The sequence below is a fragment of the Vicugna pacos genome, chromosome 11 (genome assembly GCF_048564905.1).
Source record: "Vicugna pacos chromosome 11, VicPac4, whole genome shotgun sequence".
Taxonomy (NCBI): Eukaryota; Metazoa; Chordata; class Mammalia; order Artiodactyla; family Camelidae; genus Vicugna; species Vicugna pacos.
Genome location: NC_132997.1, coordinates 4,005,306 through 4,019,455, shown reverse-complemented (window position 1 = coordinate 4,019,455; position 14,150 = coordinate 4,005,306). Strand labels below are relative to the sequence as shown.

Sequence of the window (14,150 nt, the reverse complement as noted above, 5' to 3'; positions counted from 1 at the left end):
TTTCCAGAAACCTTAGCTAAAGGAATACTCATACAAGATCACAGGAATGTTTGTACAAGAAGGATGCCAGTCAAACACCCTTTCTGACAGTGGAAAATGGAGAAAACTTAAGTGTTCACCATCAAGACAATGATGCGGTAAATCACGGCGAGCTGTGGGCACTAAAGTAGCGGCGTTTCGGCGTGGTCCAAGGCCTTGTCCACAGTACTCTCCCACGAAAGGTGTCGTTACACAAGAGACCAAACCTGCACATCAGGAGACCCCTTTACTCTATCTGAAAGGACCGGGTGAGTCTGGAGGGGGAGGACGTCTATGATATATACGTTAGTGAATAAACCGAGCTGCAGAAAACATATAGTATGGCCTTATTTTTCAATAAAGCATATATACACACACATATACATAGATTTCTCATATACGTGTATGTATGTGTGTATATATATATGACAAAGGCATAAAGGTCATGAAATATATACTCCACATTGTCAGCAGCTTTTACTCTCAGGAAAAAAGGGGAAGGGAAGTAGGGGACTTTAGGTACCACCACAGTTCTCTTTTCAGAATTTCAAGTAAGTATACTTGGAATTTAAAAGTTTACTTAAGTACAAAGTAAAATGGACGATGCCTCCACAAAACAGAATGCTATACTGGTCATTAAAAATCATGTCAGGGGAGATAGAATATTGTAGAAAAATGTGTAATAAGCCGAATGGAAAATGGAGGTCTCCACACAGTAAACATGCACACAGTGCTCGCTGGTTTTTATGACAGAGCTGATACACATTGATGAAAAGAACAGAAAATAGATGTTAAAGTGTTAATTATTATCTCTGAGTACTGGGACCAGGATAGACCCTTTTGACTCTTTTTTCAGACTTTTATATTAAATACACATTATTTTTCATCTGAAAAATGCATTTTTAGATGTCTAGTACCACACATTGAAAAAAATACATGAGTAGTTACAGAAACAAATAACTAGGAGACACCGCAGCACCGTCACACAGTGTAGAAAGGGCGATCCTGAATAACACCACGCAGTTACATAAGGACCCACAAAGTGAGAGCACCCGCTGTAACAGGCCGCGGCTCCCTTCTATTTGTCAGTTGTGTCTTCAGGGCTGAGGCATTTCTGAGCACGGCCAGTGTCAGTGCTGGTGTCTGGATGGATGCCACTGGAGGTGAGGGCACCTGCAAACCGAGAGGAAGAACAGAAATAATCCTCTGCTTTTTCTGTCTTGTTTCTTTGTTACTTTTAAAGAGAGGCGTAAATAAGATAAACTGAATCTTCCTTACTGAAATTTCAGTAATGAAGCCATTTTTAAAGTGTTCACAACTTATATTCTCCCTATAACTGTCTTTTCAAAAAAGCCTCATGTTTATTAAATGTTAATTAACTCAGTTAATTAACTACCTGTTGAAACCTTTTAAAAAACATGAAATGCGCTACGTGAAAGCACCACACATGCAGTGACTAGCTCAGCTGTCTTTACGGCAGTGCAGTCAGCCCCCACCATCCCGAGACCCTGAGCTCCTTATGCTGGGAAGAGAGCACGCTGCTTCCTCAGATGGAGAGAAACGGTAAAAGCATTTTCTGAAATCTACAGCACTGACAAAACATAACTGACAAATCCCAGGCTCCTTTGAGGCTGTCATTTTCCGTTTCTGGCCAACACCCGTCAATGAGCAGAACCACCCCATTCCCGAGTCATGGGACTCACGTGGGCAGCAGTTTTGGAGAAATTTCCAGTTATAGAATGTTAACCAACTATACATAAAACTCTGAAAAAGAAAAGATGCAATACTCAGATTTTGGAAGACACTCAAAATATTCTCCTAAGTCTTAGTAGTTGGAAAGGCTGGGCTTCTCCTAAGCCACTTATTTATTTCACAGCCAGTGAGCATCTCCCACAAATCCTGCTTCCCTGTGTGTGCTGGGAGCCTCAGGCACATTGATGCTGTCTATCTTATAAGTCACAAGGCAGAGGCGTGTGTCTCACGCCTGCAACTCTCACACAGGCTCAACTCCGAGCCTCAATTTGTGAACTTGGCCCCATTTTCTCACCTGTTTATTTGGTATCTGTTCTTCTGTAAGCTGCCTGAAGTGCTTCTTGGAACAAGTTAGAAGAATGAGTGGGTAGAGAAATGGTCAGATGGACAGGTGAGAGATGGGCAGACAAACAGGGAGACTCCAAGAGAAGGGGAGCAAACAAAATTTCCTATGCAAAACCCTCTTCTAGTCAAGGAAGAAAACCATCACGAAGAAGTGTGAAGAGGCAGGTGGCTTAGGACTGTTTCCTGGATTCCATCAAAAGTCACACCACGTGATGAGAGGTTAGAAGTATAAATAATAAAAGACAAAAAGCATGCATGTTTGAAAAATATATCTACATTATGTACTTTCTAAAGAATAGATTTATATCAGCAAGGCTCAATAATACAATCTTTGGGTATTTACAGAAGTGAGAATCCCATCTCCAATCCGCAAGACATCCCTTCGGAGCACTGAGAGTCTACACGGTGCGATCATAAAGCCGTAACCGCAAAAGCTGTGCTATCCTGCACTTACGAGGAACGAGCAGCTGTGCTCGGCCTGCCCACGCGCATCATTTACAACCCACAGCACCTCTACGGGGGAGGGATGACTAGCGAGCCCTGTCTCTGCAGGACAGAAAAAAAGTCCGGGAGAGGCTAAGCCGACCTACAAGTTCTCCATCTCACAGAACTTGTCACTCCAGAGCAGGACTCGAACTCGGCCCACGTTTGTAACCACAGTACTACCGTACTTTATGTGCTTTTTGTGTGTATAATGCATTTGTTTCTGGCATGAAAGTGTATTTAATAAATGATCGGTTGTCTTGTATATTTCATTAGCTCACAATCTTTATATTTTTGAATTGTACTCTTCCCCTGGAGAAATGAACGGAAAGAGCAGTGGTCAGAATGAGGTGGGGCTCCATTCTTTATCTGTTACCTCATCTCATCCAAGTCCCCAAGCAGGGAGAAGGAGCAAATGCTCTCTTCATCTTTTCAAGAGAGGGCTCCAGTGATGGTGACTTACTCAACTCCAAAACTAAGTCTGGGGGAAGGGCACATGCAGCAACGAGAGCAGTATCACCTGTAGGAAGGCGAAAAGAGCTCAGGGGATGGCTCAATGGGTCAGCCTGATTTAATTTCAATTGATAATTCAATAACACACTCTAAAAATACTAGCATGCAATGGATTTGCTCTTTCTTGACATCTAGCAAGTTTCCACAGCCGACATGTAACATTATCAGGAACTAGTGAAAGGAAGAGTCCATAGACAAGGAAAATCAATGCCACAGGCAGGCTGAAACCCAGGCTGGAGGAAAGGAAGAGAAAGGGCATATTTAAGAAGAGGGGAAAGTCTGGGAAAAAGACATCATCACAAGGACTCTCAAGCATCATCCAGCAATCATATAATCATTCTTTCAAGAGAGAGTTACTTAGGTCCTATTTTGTGCGAGATTTTACAAAGGGCAAAGAGAGACCGCAGCGTCCATGGTGGCAGCAAGTTGCGGGGCTATAATACAATTCTAATCCTGGTACCTTGCACACTTGTCCTCAGTATAAAGGCAAAAATTAAAGTAAAATAATACTATGTAAACCATACACATTGCTGAAATAAATTAAAGAAGACCTAAATACCTGGAAAGACAAACCACGCAAATTCCTGGATCAGATGACAATATTCTTGGGATGGCAGTGCTCCCCAGAGTGAAGCACACATACAACGTGGTCTCGATCACAATCCCAGCGGGCTCCTCTGCAATAACTGACTAGCTTCTGCTACAATTCATATGGGAATTCGAGGGTCTCAGTAACCAAAACTTACTTGAAAGAGTAGAACAAAGTGAGAGGACTTGTAATTCTCAATTTCAAACATTACAACTGTATCTACAAGTGAGATTAGAGGCCATTTTTAAGTTATTATTGTGTTTATCCTTATTTTCTAAATTCTGTACAACGAATATACCTGTTAGAATAAGAAAAATAAAAAGTAAGGTATCTTTTAAAACATGCACACCGATTCATTCATTGGGAAAAATTATTTTAACTATAAAGAGGTAAACAAATATCTAGTGAAAAAGGACTACTTAAAAACAAGTGTGCATTTACAATTTTCATAAATTGAAAACTGAAAAGCACAAACACATCAAGTTTCTAGGGAGACTGGTGAAACATATTAATAATTATTTTCAAAAATTCTAATTGCACAATGAAAACACAAGAAAGGGAAAATCGTGATTGACAGGCAACTGCGAACACGTGGAGAGCAAAGGCCTTGAAATCACTGTTCCTTTAACTCTGCTACTAGCTCAATAGGAGAGGAAATTCCTCACTGAGGGGACAGTGGAATCCCATGCATAAGATAGGATACACAGTACAAACTGCAGTAGTATCGGGAGTGAATATGTTAGAAGAATTCTGAAGTTACAACATGGCTGAAAAACTATAAAAACACTGACAGACAGATTAAAACACACAGTCATACATATTATATAGAAACATGAACTCTGCTCCCATGTTGCATAGAAATACAAACATATTTGTTCATTTATGGGCACTGATTACTTTATCCCAGGTAGAATATTTCAACTAAAACAAATAATCAATATTACACTCCTATTGTCAAATGTACTTGATAAGTTACTCTGCTATGTAAACATATGTGTCTAAGATAGATCTAAAATTAGTGAAAAAGAGCTTTGTATGGTTTCTTGAATTCTTCTCAAAATTCCAAGTTTAATTTTAAAATAGATCTGAGCAGTATTTCTATATTATCTTTTCCCTTGTGAAATGAACAACACAGTCTTTTTTCAAAATTCTGTCCTTACAATGATTCACGAGCACAGTATCCTCACAAAACTGCTGGACAGCAAGTCACTATCCAGACACTGTGACCAAATAAATGAAACAGAAGGAAGACAGTGACCCTATACTGGAGGACTTATAGTCTGTGTCAACACTGGGGTTTTTACTTGATTGGTTTGATTGGGTAGCAAAATAAAATCAATCAAGTACTTTCTTTGAGCATTCTATAAGTCATGACTGTTTTTAGTGTCATTAGCAGGAAAGACTTAAGCATGACTTGGTTAGGTCAACTAGCAACAATCATCACTGGAGAGTGAGTAATAAAGAAGTTAACTGATAGCAATGCTTCTGCCTACATGAGACCTAAAATAAATCTACACTGATATCCGAAAGGAAAATAAGGAGATGAGGTCCCCAATGAGAAAACAAACTAACAAGAAATCAAAAAATGAAAGTCATTTTCATTAATGATTCCAGGCAGTAGTGGAGCATGGTGGTGAAGATCATAAATGCTGGGGACAAACATGAGGGTCTGAAATCCCACAGCACTAGGTAGATGTGACACTGATATTTCAGTGAAATTTTCTGCATCTCAGTCTCCTATCCATAGACTGGGGACAACAACTGCACCCATCTCCTATAACGGTCCTAAGAATTAAGTTATTTTATATATAAAAGCTTAAATAAAATACCTCAGAGTTTAAATAATACCCCAAAAGCACAAGAAACAAAGAAAACAGAGACAAATTGCAGTTCATCAAAATTTAAAACTTTGCTTCAAAGGGCACCATCCAGAAAGTGAAACAACAACACAGAGGAGAAAATTTTTTCAAATCACTTATCTGGTAAGGAATTTGTATCTCAAAATGAAGAAAAAAATAACCTACAAGTCAACAATAAAAAGGCAACTCAATTAAAAGGTTAATAAAGTATCTGAAAAGGTATTTTTCAAGGAAAATATACAAATGTCCATAAAGCACAATGTAATGATGTTCAATAGCATTAGCTGTAAGGGAAATCAAGTCAAAACCACTAGGAGAAACCGCTTCACACTCACTACAATAGGGTATAATAAAAAAAAAAATGGTAACAAGCACTAAAGAGGACAGAGAGGAAGCGGAGCACACAGCCCTTGCTGGTGAGGATGTAACACAGCGTGGCCACTTTGGAAAACAGCCTGGCAGGGCCTCAGAGAGTTGAACATTTCGTTTCTGACTTACCCAGCAATTCTGCTCTCTGGGCACACACGTAAGAGAACGGAAAACAAATATCCACGTAAATGATACCACATGAGTGTTCACGGCGACATTACTCATCACAGCCAAAAACAGAAACAACCCAAATGCGTATCAGCTGATGAATGGGTAAACAGTGGGGCCCAGCCATAGAGTGGAATGTTATTCAGCAATAGCATAGCACAGAATAGTGACTAAGGCCACAACATGAGCAAACATTGAAAACGTTACTCAGTGTGAAAGAAGTCAGTCACAATAGACGTTTCCACTTATATGAAGTGACTCGATTTACATGAAATGTCCAGCACAGGCAAATCCACAGAGAGAAAATTGGCTCCTTGGGGCTGGGGGAGGATGGGGAAGATGAGAATGTCTGTTTATGCGTACGGGGCTTCCTGTTGGGGGGATGAAAATATTCTAAGATTGACTGGGATGCACAATTCTGGGCATAGAGTAAAAACCGCTGTACATTTTAATGGGTGAATTCTATTCAAACTCTTAAGAACAAAAGGACCTTGGGCCAGTATCTTCCATAGTAAATGCAAATTGCTAACTTTTATTAGAGGAAAAAGAAACTGCTCTCAGCATGAAAGCAGGAGATCAGCAAATGTGAGTTAACCGAAATTGGACAAGAGCATTTCACTTGAAACAGTTGCTGAGTGTACACGAAATATTCAGAAATAGGAAAATCACCTTGACATCACGAGGAAGCATTCTGTTTCAAATACAGATCAAGGATTCGGCAAGCCCAGCTGCCAGAAATGACCAGAGAAGAAACCTGGTTTATAAAACTAGCACCAGAGACAACAAGGAATGGTGATGAGGAAAGCAGGCGGCGAATATCTGGAACAGTTCGCTACAAATAATTTCTCCATCAAAAATTGAAAAATAAAATGAAAGTGATGAAATGATCTGTTGACCGCTCGAGAATGGGCTTCCTTCGGTGCTGGACTGTTCTTTAACCCCGATTGAGAGACTCAGGAGAATCAGCATGGCTCCTGGGGGTCCCCAAAGGACTGCCCACCAGCACGCTGACCACCATCACATCTGCCAGGTTTGAATTGCAGAGAAGAGACCAAGTTCTGAAAGGCACAGGAAATATTGACAAGGGAAGAAAACGCTGAGGTCAGTCCTGGGACAGAGGCCCTCTGAGCAGAGGCCCGAAGGCTGCAAGTGAAGTGCAGTAGACCTGGGGCAGGAAGGGATCACGGGGGAGCATATCTCAATTCTCTTCTGTCTCTGCCTCCGGTAGGAGAGATAAAGCCTGCATCCTTCTCACCTGGAACTGTGGGTTCTGGCTGGCAGAAGTCTTACTGACACGGAATGATTATTCAAGACTCTGTGGAAAAAGTCAAGAAATCGAGAGGGAGTAGGGAGCCATCTCCATGAGCCTCTCAAATGCTCCCATATTTATAGGGTATAATCAAAGGAAAACTTCGTTAACAGTTGTGAGATAGTAAGGAGGAAATTCGGGAAAGACAGGATGAGGCAGAGATTGTAGAATACACAATGAGTACAAAGGATTAGTGTATCTTTAGGGAAGTCATGGGGTGAGGGGAACAAGATACATTTTTAGATATGTTCATTAAAAAGCAGACCACCAGACCAGCCAGGTCCTTGTTTTGGGGATAATACACTATCTAACAACACACAAGCCCAGCGTTTATAGCTGAGGGTCTCGGTCCTTGCTTTACAACCAGCAGAGTGCTATCTAAAACCTCAACTACACAAGCAAAGCATTGTCTCTGATTTTTAAGGCAAGGAGTCTGGAGTGAGGATGCACAGGAACTTGCTTATAAAGCAGTATCAAAGCATATTTTTTCTTCTTAAAATTCAGAGGCGACTGGGGTGTGTTACAATTTGTTAACCCAATCATCTGCTTCCACATGGAACCATTATGGAGGACACCCTAGGATGAAAATCCTGGATGTGGGTCTTTTCCTGCCATCTTCAGCCACTCTATCAGGGTCTAGGCACATCCGTGAATAACGATCCTACAGTACCACTCACTCTCTTAACTCCTGGTGATTGAAACTTAATTTTAGCTCTACACAACTTAACGTAGAAAAGTTTCAGCAATAAAAGATATAATATTCCATTTATATCTCATCATATTACTGATTTTCTGATTGCTCTAAGCTGCTTCTACTTGGTAAAGCACCTCATTCTGAAGCTGAATTCAGTAATTTCCATTGTGTATTTCTAGCCAGTTTGGGCTCGCTAAATTCTTTTGGTCAAATATCGATACACTTAATTGATTTCTTTGTTTATCAATTTCAGCCAGGAGGAGAGGGAGTGTCACTCTTTTCCTCAGCCCACCCTCAACTCTTTTCCCATCAACTCAGGCCTCCTGAAAACAAAACAAAGTATTTGTTTCCCTTCTACTCTTTCCACAAACCCAACAGGAAACATCAGCCTGGAGAAAGAATTCAACACAAATGTTAAAACAAAAATCTATAAACCTGAAACAATACCATCTCCGAATCATGATACACAATGACATGAGAGTAAGTGTGTCAGGCACAAAGCATGCGGGAGCCTGACTACCTGATTTCTATTCTTCAAAGGAAGGAAGGTTTTCGTATTTTTTATTATCATTCTTGGTCATTGTTTCTGATTATGCCAAAAAATAATTTATGAAATAATTATGCACTGCAATAACTGATTTTTATTGTATCAATTTTAGAAGGCATTCAGAGGGGATAGGAAAACCCACCTCTGTAAAATATGCAAAATTTCTTCCCCTGTTAAGAACACGTATACAAAATGCAACAGAGAATTCAAATTCTTGTGGAGAGGAGCAAAAGCCACAGAATCAAATCAAAGTCATTACAATGAGTCAATTTAAAATTCACTGGACAAACATGCTCAATGCATACAAATAATTTTAAAGGCACACTGCAAACCATTCACTTAATGATCTGCAGGCTAGAGGAAGAATTTCACTCTTTAACAGACAACAGAAATCAATAGGGTGCCCCACCAAACAAGGAGCAATGAACAATCAGGTTTTTGACAGTTCTGATAAATCAGCATGTTCTAAAGATCAAAAACCAGAAATTTTAAACATTCATTCAAACCACAATGAAAAAAGCACTTAAAGAAAAAAAGAAAAGAAAGTAAGCACATAGATCATTTCAACAGAACAATGAGAATTTCTTGTACCGCTGGAAGAAAGAACAGGCTATAGCCTTTTACTTGAAAAGAGACTACTTTAAAAAATAACTGCTAAAACACATTTCATCATTCATGTTGCCTTTAAAAATCTGAGGTACTTGTATCTGATCAGAAAAGCAATTCTGAGTAATAGTATGTTACAATTCAGTGCCAGTTTACTTTAGAAGAAAAGAGAAAAGTTACTGTTTCTAATTCTGCACAAAGTTTAAAGAACCTCCCTGCCTCTATCTCCTCCCATTTCCTAAGCTCATGCTCCCTAACCCTTCTGAAACAAGTATGAGAAAGTCTTATTCCCAATATGCCAAATGACAACTGAATATCAATTTATTAGTGTAAATATATGCCAACACCTTGAAATGGAGGAGAAAGGTATCAGAAGTCTATATGGAATTTCTTTCTACCTTCCTGAAATCACACACACCAACGTTCACACAGACACAGACACAGACACAGACACAGACACAGACAAATACCCCCTGGATTACTGGGCACTTCACAAGCTTAGTACTTACAAATTGTAGAAGGTAACTTTGTAGTTACTTTAAAATACAAAACTGTCAGCTTTTGAAAGCCTTCATCATCTGCTAAACCATCCAAATATCAAAGAGACCCAATTAGCCTTCGCTGTAGAATGTAATTTCCCTTGATGGCAAAACAGACTCTAAGAAGTACTGGATCAAAGATTCGTGTTTATCACTACCTATGATCGTTTTTAAGCACATTAACAGATTCAGAAATGTATGTCTCAAAAACATTTATTCCTATTGAAATAGTATACGTGTTCAATTGTCTATACAGTGACTAGGTCCCATGATGGTGTTTAAGAGCTATTTTGTGTATAGCAATATTTACTTTCAAGTGCAGAAAAGGAGGGTGTGTATTACTCAGTTGTAGAGCACCTGCTTAGCATGCACAATGTCCTGGCTTCAGTCCCCAGTACCTCCAAAAAAAATAAATAAAAATAAGTGCATATTTAAAAATAAGAATAAAGTTATAAAAAATGCAGACTAAAAACCACTGCAATCTAGGTGCTACAATTATACTAAAAAAACAAGTGTTTCTATCAAATAACTATATGCCAATCACAGAGACAACCACAAGTCACACATGAAGCATCACGTGTGATTCTCAGCAACCCTACTAAGTAGACACGGATGAGAAACCCGGCTCTGCAGATGAGGAGACGGAGCTCGGAGGAGCCGGGGACGCTGACCGTCCTGCTCCCCGTGACACCGTGTCAGCCCAGGGCAAGCGCTGACAGAGCTGCACTGAGGGGACACCCAGCTGCATGGAACCTTGGGGCACTGGGGAGTCCCAGAAAACACTAAAAACTTTTCAGTGAAAAACCAGCTAAAATATATTACACTGTGCTGCATCCTTTAAACAGGGAAAGTGACTGAGACCTTTTTGATGCCTCCGTGTCCTTTCTGCCATTATCAGTTACTTGCCCTCACAGTGTGACCAGTGATGATCTGGACCCCATATGAAGTGCACTCAGATGGAAGAGCTTTTAAAGCTGTTTTATGAAGTTTGTAAGACTGTCTATGACTCACAAAGGCGGTCATCCATCACTTCTCACCGGTGTGGACGTACCACCTGAAAGCACTCCTTTCTGCTTTTTAAAATCCCTTCATCTACTCCAGACTTTTCAACAGCAAAGAAGTAGCTCAACCACAGACAGTGGACAGCTTTTCACCAAATGGACTCGAACAGCCCATCTGACAACCTGGAAGCCCTTGTCTTCTATTAAACCCACTTCCAGGTACTTCATCATTTTCTGATTGGTGGACTCGGCCTCTGACTGGCCTACTCAGACAGCTCCCAACCTCACATCCAGGGGTGGGAGAGGACCATGCTGTTGGGGAAAATCAGTGAGGAAGCTGGACATCCTCCAGCCACGTCTGCACGGGTAGAAGTGCCTCAACGTGCTCAGAAATTATACCGTCATCATCCCTGGGCTCCCATGGACTGGTTTCACATTAACCAAACTCATGAGACACTGATGCAAGAAAACCAGAAACTTAACTTTTTAATGTAACAGAAGATGTGAATCTATGAACCAGACTGAAATATCAGAGTTCAACCATGAGTACATTTTCTCCTCCACGGCCCAATCACGGGCAGGCAGTCACATGGCAAGCATGGACAGAAACGGAGCAGGAAGGGTTTCTAGATTAATTCAATGGAGTATATTTCTATTATACGAACAGATCTACTGCCCAGAAGTCAATTAACGCCAATCACGGTGCACTCTCCGTGGACAGTGGCCAAGACATGACTATGAGCTCCTGTGTAACACTCCTTTCCCTGTCCTTTCTAGGCTAACTGATGCACAGAGGTACAAAGATTCAGGGATGCCGATAATGCTAAACACCCAAAGCCCATCTCTGGGAACCTCAAAACCAGACAGCCAGGGTTTAAATACCAGCTCTGCCAATTACTAGTTCTGTGATTTTGCCAACTTAATTACCCTCTGTGTGCCTCAATTTCCACACTGTAAAACTGGGATAACAATCAAACCTTCCTTACTCGCTTGTTGAGAAGATTGAAGGATTCATTTCTGTAAAACTCTCAGAAAAGAATGTAGCACATTTTGGGTGTTCAACAAATGTCAACTTAATATCAAATTGTTTTACAAGTCTCCCCTCTAATCATCTTATGTGTTTCCTGGCTAGCCTAAGTCCCAAATAAAATCCTTATTTCTCCTTTTATACACTCTTGGGGAGCACCCTTATGTTCCATCCAACCACCTGTTTAAACTGAGGGAGTAGATGTCTCCTAACCACTCCTCTGGGCCATGGAGAGTGCTTCTCCATTCACACCCCTGGCCTCTGGCCCACAGCTAGCACTCATTACACTAACAGAGTGAGGTGTGAGTCCGGGGAGACAAGCAGGGCATGTGAAACCCTTCCTTTCACTCCAGTGTTGGTCACCATTGGGAAGCACGCGGGATGCTCAGCTCCATGGCAGGAAAGCCCTGTGCATGAAAGGGCAGGTCTTCTCAAGGGAAGGCTCGCTGTGGCCCAGAGCTACATGGGACAGGGTGATTCTGTATTTCTGGGACACAGTATCATGACACGCATTTTCCCACAGCCTTGAAGTTCATGGAGAACGTGGCTTCATCAGTAACAAAGAAGACATTTATCGCCTGTATACTCTTTTGTGTCATCTCTCAGTAGGCTGCTGGAGACAACATGTGTATAAGTATTGGATCTCCTTAAACCCCAAAATATATGAAGTAACAAATAATTCTGTGGCTTAACGTTGGTTTAGGGCGACTGTGTAACAGTTCTGACTCTGCTGATGCTAAATTATGGGTATAGGAACTATGGAACCTCCTCAAATATCTTTCATCATAAAACCATCTCTTCTTATTTTCCTGTTTCTTAGTAATTGCCAAAGACTCTCAAATGATGGCTTCACACAAAACAGCAGCTAAAGTTTAAGAGCCCTCTTGACATACACACTGTGGTAAACACTGCACATAATTTCTAATTCTCACAATTCTACAAATCAGATACGAATGTCCCTATCTCACAGACGAGGGAAAAACTCAAAACGAACTGACTCAGGCTCAAGTGGCTCAGTGGCAGCGCGTGCAGGCAAACCATATCAAAAACTACACCCCTTCGTATATGTACCAAATCTCCTACCACCAATTAACACACAGCGGCGGGGTCAAAACTCAGGGAACTCAATACACTTTTCACCTTTAAGGTCCTCCAGATGCCGCTTCTAGCTGTTTTATAAAATCCCGGCTCACTGGTTTCTAATACTAGAAGAAAAGCCCGATTTTGCTATTGTTTGCACAGCAAGTCTGAAATGTTCACAGTGAGATGACAGAATAAATCTAAGATATAAGCAGAATAACTTTTCCAGTTAGACAGACATAATGGACATTGGGCTATTCTGAAGCATTAAGTAAAGTAATCAAAATAAAATAACGTTGTTTAAGCCTTCTTTTACAAACAGGAAAGTTAAGACTGTAAGAAGGTGCAACAGTGCCACCTATGGCTAAAATGACCTTCCAGGTTACCGGGAAAGATGCAACACAAAAATTGCCTGTAGGATCAGTAACGAGAATCAGATAAATAAAAGTGCAGCACATGCTGCACTTTGATTCGGGGGAAAGGAGGGATATTCAGTATTTAATCTGATATTGCTAATACTCCTGAATATAAACAGAAGACATAGGCTCATGGAAACTCATCTTAGAAGAGGAAAGAATCCAGTTCAGCCACTTCATTTTACAGGAGGGGAAACTGAGACATGGGATCTGTCCTCCTGGCAATCAGCAGCAAAGCTCTCCTATGCCTCATGTCTTGCACTGTAGCCAAAACCAACAGATCTGTATTAGGCCTATATTCATAAAATTCACGTTTGTATTTTTCCAACAGTAGGTTATCTAAGTATCTTGCAAAATACTAAAAGAGCCAGGATATCATACAATTTTGTTGCCATACAAAAACATTTATTTACATAATAAAACAGCATGAGCTTTATTCTCTCTATTAAAAAAGTGACATGTCAAATCAATATTTTGATATTTAAACCTGTTAAGAATGTAGAAAAAAATCAAAATTTTCTTTAATCACAAAATAGAGGAGCTTATTCCCTGAAAATGATCAATATGGATTTTACTAAACTTAACGGATCTGGTCAGAATCCCACGAATTTAAATGTCTGAGTGGATGGTTACACGGCAACATAAATTCTGATTTGTAACAATACATATTCTGTGTAAATAATCTTCAAGGTCATCTGATTAAGGCAATTTAACTAGTCCCTGTCTCACTAGAATGATACAGATTTCATTAAAACTTCATACTACACCAAAAAAAATAAATGAATCCTTGTTACTTTAAACCATATTCAAATATATCATACAAATACATATTGAA

At 40.2% G+C, this 14,150-nt stretch overlaps 1 protein-coding gene across 3 annotated transcripts in view; it reads right to left on the bottom strand.

Annotated features, from left to right (window-relative positions):
* The window catches only part of LOC140699574 (trafficking protein particle complex subunit 9-like), a 133,859-nt gene that overhangs the window by 23,179 nt on the left and 96,530 nt on the right, over nt 1-14,150 (bottom strand). The window contains exons 1-2 of one of the 3 annotated variants that reach the window (XR_012077775.1): nt 1,722-1,847; nt 967-1,191 (exon numbers count right to left, since the gene is read on the bottom strand). The exons of the other annotated variants lie outside the window; for them this stretch is intronic. The gene's annotated coding sequence lies outside the window, so the exon portion shown is untranslated. Of the gene's footprint in view, nt 1-966; nt 1,192-1,721; nt 1,848-14,150 lie in introns of those variants that run through there. 3 annotated transcript variants of the gene reach the window in all.